The following is a 12,052-nucleotide window of genomic DNA, read 5'->3' on the forward strand; positions in this document are numbered from 1 at the left end:
CGGGTGGGCTAAATGTGGCCATTAAATCATATCTTGCTTATTATCTGTCTTTTCAGTCATTAAAAATACATAGTAAATAAGCTCTTGCTATGTCAAATTTTTCATTTTTAACAGAATTGCTTTATTTTGCTTTGATTTTTTAAACGATGCTGCTTTCAATTTATGAGGGTAGGGGGATAATTAAACTTGTTCAGCTAGCTAAGTACTTCAATAACTTGTCCTTAACACACTGGTCTGGTTTTGCTTACACTCTGTAGAGCAGCGGGGGATGGGAGTTAAATGCCCAGCTAACAAAGCTATGGTTTGGCCCATCCTGTCTTAAAAGGTGGTTGTCCTAGATACGCAATTTTATTGGAATGACTTCTTGCATCGGACTAGAAACTTAGGGCATATTCCTACACTTGAGATCCCTCAAATGGGCTTTAGAATTTGGCAGAACCTCTGCTAAGCTGGTGGAATACCCCACCACCCCACACAAAAATATGCTGGTGGAATACTCTGCCAGTGGCACTGTTCTGGTGGCAAATATAAGCCAGTGAATTGGCTAAACAGGAAACAGTTGTTGGCAGAGCTCAGAGGTGCTGAGTTGCAGCCAACATTGGGGGGCTGCCGATGCACATGTATGACATTACATGCATCACGCTTCAGGAGGATGCAACCCAGTCAGATGGCTAAGGTATAAGTAATATGATGATGATGATGATGGTGTCCCTGTTTTTATTGGAGGAATGAAGGAGGGTATGCAGCAGAGGTGGCAGGTGTGGGCAGAGGATCAAGGCTCCCACTTCACCTAGGCCGAAACCAATATCAGGAAGTGAGGATTTGTGTGGAATTTTCTCTTTGGATTTTTGACCAGTGTGTGAATTTGTCTGTGCAACTGTACCAAGTCATTTCCTTCACAAGGAGCAATGGGGGGGGGGATCCCTCTGAGGAGTTCCTTATTATATTTGTGCCCACTTTACAGATTGTACCTCAGAGAGCTCCCTTGCTTGTTGCTGCCGTTGCCTGGCTTTATGCCTTCCTTCCCTGAGAAGGGAAGTACAGTGGTACCTCAGGTTAAATACGCTTCAGGTTACATACGCTTCAGGTTACAGACTCTGCTAACCCAGAAATATTACCTCGGGTTAAGAACTTTGCTTCAGGATGAGAACATGAATCATGCTCCAGCGGCGCGGCGGCAGCGGGAGGCCCCATTAGCTAAAGTGGTGCTTCAGGTTAAGAACAGTTTCAGGTTAAGAACAGACCTCCGGAATGAATTAAGTACTAAACCCGAGGTATCACTGTAAACTGTTTTGTCTCCTGTGTGGATTTGAACAAACCAACCCCTGAACATGGTTGTTCCTGCCTGCTCTAGCAGACAGCACCACAGAGTTCCCTTGGCTGTGCATGTTGCCTGGTGGTCTGTGTCTCTTGCTTAGTGGGGCATGGGAAGATGACAGACAAGCTCCCTCCATGCATGCTGGGAGTGGGGTGCCAGCGTCGGCACAGTCCCCTTAGCCTCTTAGCAGAATTTCCAGGGAACATACCTATGCCATTTTGATACAACATAAAAACATTTTCTGGTTGTGTGTTTTTACCTCCCCTCCTGGGCTGAGCATGCACAGTGTACAGCAGCTACTCTACCAGCATAAAGGCAGAAAATCTGTCTTTCACACACAATGCAATGAAGGCCTCAGTCCTGTTTGGGTAAATTTCTGGGAGGCACAGTGGGTGGAAGAATTACCGTATTTTTCGCACCATAGGATGCACCGGACAATAGGACGTACCTTGTTTTAGAGGGGGGAGAACAAGAAAAAAAAATTCTCCCCCTCTCTGCGCAGCGCCTCCTGCTGCTTCGCTGAAGGGGCGCTGGGCAGAGAGGGGGAGAATTTTTTTTTCTTGTTCTCCCCCTCTAAAACAAGGTGCGTCCTATTGTCCGGTGAATCCTATGGTGCGAAAAAGAGAGGGGGAGAATTTTTTCTTGTTCTCCCCCCTCTAAAACAAGGTGCGTGCTATTGTCCGGTGAATCCTATGGTGCGAAAAAGAGAGGGGGAGAATTTTTTTTTCTTGTTCTCCCCCCTCTAAAACAAGGTGCGTCCTATTGTCCGGTGAATCCTATGGTGCGAAAAATACGGTAATTCTTCCACCCACTGTGCCTCCCAGAAATTTACCCAAACAGGGTGTGCACTGACCCCTCTCGCTCTCCAGGCTTCAGGTTCCTTTCGACCTGCTCTTTGGGGATGGCGGGGGGAAGCCCACCACCAGCCCCAAAGAGCAGGTCAGGGAGCAGCGGAAAGGCGCAGCGGAGAGGGTCCAGCCGGGAGAGGGTCGCGGGGCTATGGCTTTTTTGGCCCCCCGCGCACTCTCCCGGCTGCAGAGGTGACGCGCGGCTATAGAGGCTCCTGCCATAGCCGCGCGTCACCTCTCCAGCCGGGAGAGGGTTGCGGGGCTATGGCGTCTTCGCTCCATAGGACGCACACACATTTCCCCTTCATTTTTGAAGGGGAAAAAGTGCGTCCTATAGAGCGAAAAATACGGTAGCCAGTGCCAGATTTACGTATAAGCTAAATAAACTATAGCTTAGGGCCCCACTCTCCTGGGGGGCCCTCAAAAATGTAAAGGGAAAAAACCTGGATGTACCTTTCCAAAATATAAGGTAAAAAACAAATAAAATAACACTTACACACAGCAACAGTGTTTTGTGTTGTGTAGGCTCCGATGATGTAAGTAATGGGCCAGCTAGCCTGCTTCCTAAAATATCACTGGTTTGCTCATTTCTATATATAGGGTGCCTACATTCTGCATGTGCAAATGGCTTTAGATACCTATTAGGTCCATAAATTACCATATAGCATATATTCAACACAAAAAACAGCAACAATTTTTTGTTGACAAAGGACAGCTGGACATCTCAACGGCCCCATTACCTTCAGTAGTTTAAGGCCTCATCAAGCCTAAATCCTGCTCTGCAATAAGCATAGATGTTACTTTTGTGCAGTAGGCTGGTTTCTGTACATGCTTACACATCCCTTTCTACTCTGCAGCCTGGTGAAAACTCTCAAGGAGCTGGTGAGAGGTGTGGCATAGAAGCAGGGTGTGGTTGTGGAGGGTGTGTGGTCTGGGGAGAGTGCTGAGGGTCATATCAAGACTTGCCACATTCAGCCTCAGGCCTAGAGGTTCCCCTGAATTTAGAGTATAAGGATGTGGGGCATAGCACTTCTACAAAGTTAAGGCTCAAAGCTGGTTATCTGTTTACCAAACCCTCAGATAAGAAGGTTTTGAACTGGATGGTGTATATGGACATTTTACACTGGTTCTATCTGAGTAGTATTTTTGCTGACCCCTAATTTTAGATGTTTGCACTTAGGTTAAAAGACCACTGATGCTTTTAAAAACAATTATTACACTTCAACGAAATGTTGGCTTATGTTGCACAATAGCTACATGAAAGTATCCAGGCTCGAGCACATTGCTTCATGAAATTCATATGATGCACTGTAAATATTTACAGTATTTTAATGCAATGAGTTTGACCTGGAGAAAAAGCTATAAAATAGTTGAACAAAATCCTCTGGGAAATGCTAGCAGGCAGCGCTGCCAAGTCTCGCCATTTTATCACAGGCCTCATAACATTTGATCCTTTTATTACGTCCCTAGATCTGTTTATCTCAGATTTCATTTGGAGGTGAGAGGAGGGTGCCATTAGCCTTCAGCTTTGTGGAGGAAAGCTTGAAATTAATTGTGTATTTTAACCTAGTAGCCCTTACTGAATCTTTTTATCTCTGTTGACAATTAGATTGAATACTCAAGCAGTATTATTGTTTCTGAGTGACAACATTATCAGGCAGGTATTTCATTTTGTTTTAAACTAGAGACTTAAAACATACGTGCCTAGGCAGTGGAGTCTCACCTACTTTTTTTATTTTTCTATTAGCTCCTAGGATTTCTCTGCCTTTCAAGCCTATCCCTCCCAAATCATTGTTAGGCATACTCAGACTGCACCCCCTGAAATTAATGGTCATGTTCACTGATTTCAATAGTCTGAGTACAATTAATATTGGAGATTACCCATAAAATACAACTAAAAGCATATCTTCACAATTGCAAAACTAAAACAAAATTGGAGCGTATGTGCCTATGCAACTGCTTCAATCATGGAAATTGCACTTTCGCAGGTGCCATATAATGTTTGTTCCATATCTCTTAGGAGTCAAGCTTTAGTCTGGCAGCACCTATGCTGTGGAATTTTCTGCCTTTTATGTTAGGCTGCACTGTTTTAGACACCACCTAAAAAGCTTTTCCTCCTCCCCAACAAGCCTATACTGATACATAACTTGGTTATGTATACTTGCTTTCAATATTTGCTGATTTTATTGTGTATTGTTAACTTATTTTTACTGACTTTTCAGGTTGACCCAAAAGTGTGAGAAATCTAAACAAACTAGCTATTAAAAGGATCTCTCCTGCCCCTTCATGCAGAGTAGAAACTACATGTTTGCTATCCACAAACAGCTGAATTGTCACTGTATTTTTTTCTTTTAAAAAATCATATACTGTAAAGAGAGTTATGTTTACATAGGCTTACAGGTTTACAGACATTAAGTGTATGCAAAATACACTCTGTATTATTAATAATTCTTTTAAATTGTTTTGTATACACTACTTTAGAGGTGTTGATTTAAATTAAGTGGTTTATATTTTTTTTCAATATAAATAAATCAACAGTCTGAACTACTCTACAGGCCAGCATAAGAAATCAGACAAAACATTTTAATATAGCGAGAGGAACACTTTTTAACAATTTAAAATACTGAACTCATCAAGACCTATTCAAACACTGGTAAAGAAGAAAGTAAAATAATCTCTCTCGGGGTAGGTGGGAGTTACCACCAAATATAATATGATAACAACAACAGAAACAACAACTGGATAATATATTGATCAGGCCAGCAGTGTTAAAAGTGTTAGATGTATTTTGTAGGGCAGTCAATACAGTCGTACCTTGGAAGTCGAACAGAATCCGTTCTGAAAGTCCGTTCGACTTCTGAAACATTCAACTTCCAAAGCGCAACTTCTGATTGGCTGAAGGAAGTTCCTGCAGCCAATAAGAAGCTGCAGAAACCCTGTGGGATGTTCGCTTCCAAAAGTATGTACGAAAACTGAAACACTCACTCCCGCTTTTCAGTCGTTCAGGAGCTGAAACGTACGAGTTCCAGAGCGTTCAAGAATCGAGATATGACTATCTAAGAGGTGAATGGTTAGGAGACATAATACAGATCTCTGTGTGTGCAAATGCAGGTTTCCAAATTGGGCCTTCTATAGACTTCCATGAGAAGAGGAAAAGAGCAATCACTATTTTCGCAGTAGCAATATATCACACGTGACCAAGTCTAGTGGATAGAAATAGCACCCCAAGGAAAACGCAACATTACCTCACTTTCTCTAGGGCATAAAATGCCTTCTTTGACAAAAGTGTGAAAAGTTGTTCTTTTTTGAACCGAGAGCACTTCATAAAATCAAGTCAGAATTAGGCAGGTGTTCTTAAAATGTGGAGGATTGCAGATCTGCTTGTCAGTTTTCATGGGAATGGGAAAACGAGAAGCCAGGAGAAACTGAAATTGACAGACTCGCCCATCCTTACAAAGATTCTCGGGCAACCTCCTACCCTAAAGGTGCCAGCCTCACTCAGCCCTGAGCAGCAGAGAAACGCTGTTGAAACAATTTGCTAATCTCCTCTTTTGCAAAAGTGTGGCAAAGTGTGCTTCCCTATTTCATGATAATTGGATGAGGAAATGTGGGTGGTAGCACAATTTATTTCAGAGTTTGAGGAATTATTTACCAATTAAGGAGAGGAGCCGAGGATATTGTAAGCTACATTACTCTGGTGTGAACATTCCCTTTATTATATTATTTATACATGTGAAATGGTGGCTTTTATGAACTAAAAGGTTAATCACTTGAATGGCATTGCTTAGCAGCTCTTTACCATCCCACATACACACACAGAGGCAAATTGGTTAATTTTATGTCAAGAAAATAACCTGGCAATTTTTCTAGCACTTATCTGCACAGCACAGTTTAATAATGATCACTGTGTCTGAAATGGAATAAAGAGTCCAGAACCACAGCTCCACCGTGACGTGGGTCTCCCTTAGGAGATACAAGCAGTTAACTGATATACTTTTAGGTAACAGGTTTTTCAAAATCATCACCAATTTTGTAGGCATCGCCCCAAACCAGGAAATGGATCACCTAAAAAAAGGACAACCAATCTGTATGAATTTTGTATTTGCTAATTTATATGTATAGGAAATTACATACAAAGGGTATGTTATCAGGAGAAATTCATACTAAAATGCTGATAAATTTCAAAGAGCAATACAGCAGCTCTCATCACTGGAGGAAGACTGTGACCAGGTGACTTGTCTGCTATCTGGTTAATGGACAATTTCAAGCTCCTGCTGCTGTCTCATCTTAGATTCTTTATCTGTAATCTGATCTTGGGCCGATAAATAGAGCAACTGTCCTTCTGTAAAGTAGGACCAGTGGACATTCTCTAATTTTATCTCATAGAAGGGTTTTCTGATTTGATTCTCAGCTAGAAAAATAGTAAGTGCAGGACAACTGCATCTAGTGTTTGAGAAAGGCTGATGTTTTAGGAAGGAAGAAATGGAATCTGGAGACTGGAATATAACATATATTCTGCTCAAAATATGCCATGGGATCCTTAATGACCACAAGTGGTCAGGACCTCCGTTTTATGTCTCTTAGGAGATAGCTATGGCAGCCTTTATAGATTTGAGTACACTAACTGCGAACAAAAGCTGAAACTTTTAGATTTAATGAAGCTGAGGATCTAACAGCAAATAGCAACTATTGAACTTGTTATGGACAAACCTAGAGTTTGATTAAGTCCACTGAGCATTCCATACACCATATATATATATATATATATATATATATATATATATGCTGTAGTTTACATGTCTAGCTTGCTTCAAGATTAAAACAATCACTATATTTTTACCCTATAAGCACAAAAATATTAAAGAATTGTAGAAATGAAAGAGCCCTAATTGGTGGTTGTGATAAAAGGGGATGTGGCTGTGCTATTATTAATGCTTAAAATTATATTGCAAGCACTGTACAGTTGTCATATGATTTTACTGACATTCCTAGTCTAAAAACTAGAAAAATATTTCACTGGCAGTCGTCAGTTCATCTGTTCTTCCTTCTTCCTCTGGATATCAGGAAAATGTCTTAATAAAACTGTTTAGGGGCAACTTTTCTCCTCCAGTTCACCTAAACAGAAAAGTTGACCCTAAGCAGTTTTTGTCAGTAAAACTCAACAATTTTGGTGTTCTATTTGTGTATCTGGTTGTTTGTTTCTGGCTTTTTCAACAGCTGCTTTTAGCCCACATGGTGGCGTTGAACTGTACTCCCCAGACTCTCTGACCCGAAAGAAGTTCTGGTCGCTGATTCAACAACTGCTTTTGATCCCCTCTATTATGAATTAGTAAACACCTACATTTCTCTAGCTTTCTCAAATGTAAACAAATAGTCTGGTCAAAATCTATGAATTTTGGCCCGGAGGGGGGTGCTGAGCCCTGGATCTTTTGTTGCAGACCCTGGATCACCTGCTCCTTTTCCTCCCTCTTGCTAAAGTGTAAAAAATATATTTTAAAACTGTGTTTACAGACCAGACTCTGTTCTAGACCAGCTGGATCAAGGGGCAATGCTGGGCAGACTCCAGTCAGATAGCATCTTAATTTACCCAGAGGACCTAAACATGTAAATTAGCAGGTGCACATTTGTGCCATGGGCCTGGGCTCACAGATAGTGGGTTTTTACCTAGCAATGCCCTTGTTAAAAATGCAACAAGTTTCTCCTTTTATTCAGTGTTCTCTAAGGAATCAGGGATTGGGAACCTCCAGATCCTGCTGAACCACAGTTCTCATCATGCCTGGCCATTGGCTGTGCTGGCTGGGGCTGATAGGAGCTGGTGTCCAACAACATATGGAGTGTAATAGATTCCCCATCCCTGCTCTAAAACATCATCATCTTTGTCACAGTGAGAAGTGTGACCAGCATAGGTTCATGCCTTGCATATATTTCAGACTCCGATTTACCTCAACTTGGCTAGGAGGTGAATCATTCTCCTGTAGCCTTGTGATCTGTTTTGGCTTCTAAGAAAGGCCTTCACTGGGTTTTTGGAATTATCTCTGGAGACAGCCTCTTCCGTTACCCAGACATTGATTTCTGCCTCTTGCTGAGCTGGGTCTAGGCCATGCAGCCCCGAGGATTCTTATTTTGATTCTCAATTCTGCACTTTGCTCTGTTTAGACTCCCAATGCCATTTTCTTTTCTTTTCTTCTTACAAATGATTTTCTATCTTTGCCTATATTCCCTACAATAAACTGTCTTCTGGGTTTTATTTTAAGCTTTTATTGCCCCCACATTTTAGTCCTATTGCTTGGTTCTAAACTTGTGAATCTTGTTCACAAGATTCCATAGAGGAAGGACACCACAGAGTAAAAAGAGTGGTTGGAAAGACTCTAAATGGGTCAGATCTGCTCCCCCGTGGTTGCTCTCCTTCCTCAGACGCCCTTTACCCTAGGAAATTCCTATTGGAATCTCCTTCAGGTAAGGGGGTGGAGCAAAATGGCCACCACTAATAGCAAGAGTGCCATTTTCTTGTGGTGAGGAGCCATCTCTTCCCATTACATTTGCTTGTGAGTTGGCGCTGTAGTAGCAGTCAGTGGGTTTTGCGCCTGATGTCCAGAAAACGTTGCCTCTTTTGCTATTAATTGACTGGCTAACAGAGCTGACAAATACTGTTCTCCTACAAAAAGGTTGTGTTAATTTTCAGGTTTGCAAAATCTATTTACAGTATCATTTGAACATTTTGGAGCCTGATTCTTCACAGGAGAAGATGCAATCCACTTATGACACCATTCTCTCTCATTTTCAATTTGGAATGTGCGTATGAAAATCCATCAGCCTTAGATTTTAAAAATATTTTGCCATAACACCATTTTTATGCACTTCATCTGTCCTTTGACACATCACATGAACATAGTTATGTCAATACACCCCAAAGCCCAAAATAAAATGATACACAAACACACACACACACACACACACACTTTTTAAATCAAAATAGTATGCTTCACTGTATTTAACTAGAGTCCCTATCACATACTAAAGAGGCAAGGCTCTAAATTAAATTTCATTGTTAGCCCCCAGTAGATAAAATTCCCTTCAGTACTCTCTGCAGGTGCAAACTGATATCCATATGGCCCAATGAATGTGTAACACAGATTTCTCTGTTGTCGTCAGATTAACAGCACAGCCTTTGCATGGTTACCCTTTGGTGCTAAATTCTCCTTTCACTCAGGGGGTTAAAACAGCCTTGCGCTATCCAGATGTTCAGTGAAATGAAAGATTAGCAATTCTTGCCGCCACTGCTCTTTCCGCCCGCCCCCCCTTCTCCTTTTCTAAAACTGATATTTTCTTTAGGAGCCTGGTCGGAGTGAGTTGGAGCAATTTCTTCCCTGAGGTATATCAATCAATAGGCTGCTCTGGAAGAGGAGCAAAATGTTGAACAAGTAGACCAGAGCGCTATGAATTTGTTTACAGGGAATGACTTTCCACTGAATGAAGTATGCATCCCAGGGTTTCACTTTACCCTCTAAAACAGTGGCAATCTTTTCTGCTAAACAGACAAGGCGCATACTTTCTTCCAGAAGCATTCTTATTAATTTTCGTGCAAAACTGTACCTATTTACTTCAAACTGTGCATTAAGTGAGAGGGATAGGTATTAGAAATATGTCAATATAAAATTCCCACTTGCCATAAACAATGGCTTCCCAGGGGAGAAATGAGAAAGGTAGCCAAAATGGATGCCACTCAATGAATGCCAATTTAAAATCTACCAGACCTGTCTTTCGTATACATAGGCATGCTCAGGTCCCTGCTGTTCCAAGAACCGTTCAAGCATAGAATAAGTAGCATTCCAATGAGACAAACCTTCTGTCTCAGCTGATGTTTAACAAGCTGTTTGTTGCTGTGACTGGTTCTCAGGGTTTGGTAAGAAGGCCTCACAAGAAAGACTCAGGTTGTTGCTAATGGGGATGGGTGAGAAATTAGTTCAGTTTGCATGCTAATGAGAACCTTTAAAAAATTCACATTTCCCGAACCAAAATGAAAACCGAAATACAACTCTCCTTTGAAATCCACACTCCTATGAATATTTTGCCAAAGAATGGGTACAAAAATATGTGTATTAGTGAAAATTATATGCAAAAAAGGCTCCTTGGGGGAGATTACATGGGGAAATGCTTATATTGGGAGAAATATTCTCGAAAATGCATACAAATTTTCATCAGACTTTTTGTTTAATTGCAAACATAGGAAGAGGTGGGGTCAACTGGAAATTAGAGAAACTGAAACAAACCAAAGCTAAAAGATTTACCAATCCCTAGTTACTAAGAGTTTCTCTGTTTATTTAAAATATTTAGGTCCCACCCTTCATTGTTACCCAGGGCAAGTTATATGACATAATAAATCATAACAATACAATAAAAGTAGATAAGCTTAACAATATAATGATTGAATGCACCACTGTTAATCAAAATAGTCCATGTGGGGCAAGAGAATTCAGGAACAGGCAGCTTCATATGTATTCAGTTTGGAAAATCGGTGTTAGCTCATCATTTTCATTATTACAGAACAAGAATTAAGATTTAAAGGTTTGCTGTTGTTTTACATACAAAAGAGGCTTGCCCAGTAGGGCAGAGCCTCAGCAACAGTGTCCTGGCAACATTACTGCTGCTTACCTAAGGAAAAGGTGAGATGCAAGGAGGTGGAGAGGTCCAGATTTCATCAAACTTGAATACAAAATGTTTCTTTAGAATCCTGAATACATTTCTCCAATTTTGATTATGTTCCAAATGTTGTTTTTGGCTTAGAGCACAGCACATCAAGAACACACTGGACAGCAGAAGCTATGGGTTATACCCAGGGATAGTCGTACACAGCGTAGATCCATTGACAATAATGGACATCACTTAGGTCCATTAATTTCACTGTGGCTACTCTGATTAGTTGGATACAGCCCTGTATTGCCTATCCTCCTTAGGCCTTATGAGGCTTATAGTATTTGTAGGAAATTCATCACCATCATCGCAGACACATACACACTTGCATTTTGTGCCTTGTCTTGACACTTAGTTTACAGCCCGGGGCTTGCATCACTTATTAATATTCAAATATTTTGCCTCAGAGGACATCAATGGTAATTGTTTTCTAGCAGGAAAAAGCTGAAGCACCATACCAAGCAAGGATGCGGCCTAGAGATGCTGCCTTAATAATTCTGGCACCATAGGACCACCATGTTATATCTCTTCCAGATGTCAGCCATGAATGTGGTTTTTAGTTTTACTGTCTATTAAGCAGAGTGTAAGTATTGTACATATATAAATTTTAGGGGTGCACCTGCTCAATGATTGTATCAGATCGTGATGTGGACCATGTCAGTCAATAGGTGTATCGTTGGTTCTGCCTTGCAGCAGTGGGATATTAGATCTACAACATGGGTAGGCAAACTAAGGCCCGGGGGCCAGATCTGGCCCGATCGCCTTCTAAATCCGGCCCGCAGATGGTCCGGGAATCAGTGTGTTTTTACACAAGTAGAAGATGCCCTTTTATTTAAAATGCATCTCTGGGTTATTTGTGGGGCATAGGAATTCATTCATTCCAAAAAAAATATATAGTCCGCCCCCCCCCCCAAGGTCTGAGGGACAGTCAACCGGCCCCCTGCTGAAAACATTTGCTGACCCCTGATCTACAACAACAGTGTGATTTTATAATTTGGAACCAATTGTTTATCACAGAAGCTTTGAAGCCGATTTACCTATTTTATCACTGTCACAATGTTTTAAGTGAATCTGGCAAATGGACCATTCTGCATAAGGCAGTTAAGTTTGCAGCCAATTTTTTCTTTCATATTATTATTTTGATTGATTTTTTTCAAACTCAACTGAGTGTAATTGCATCTTTCTTTTATTTATT

General features: G+C 41.1%; 1 protein-coding gene across 1 annotated transcript in view; it reads left to right on the top strand.

Annotated features, from left to right (window-relative positions):
* The first annotated feature begins 546 nt into the window (after positions 1-546).
* The window catches only part of OSBPL1A (oxysterol binding protein like 1A), a 156,214-nt gene continuing 144,708 nt past the window's right edge, over positions 547-12,052 (top strand). Inside the window, exon 1 of the mRNA XM_081873629.1 lies at positions 547-676. The gene's annotated coding sequence lies outside the window, so the exon portion shown is untranslated. The remainder of the gene's footprint in view (positions 677-12,052) is intronic.

This window comes from Podarcis erhardii (assembly GCF_964252035.2).
Source record: "Podarcis erhardii genome assembly, chromosome: 8".
Taxonomy (NCBI): domain Eukaryota; kingdom Metazoa; phylum Chordata; class Lepidosauria; order Squamata; family Lacertidae; genus Podarcis; species Podarcis erhardii.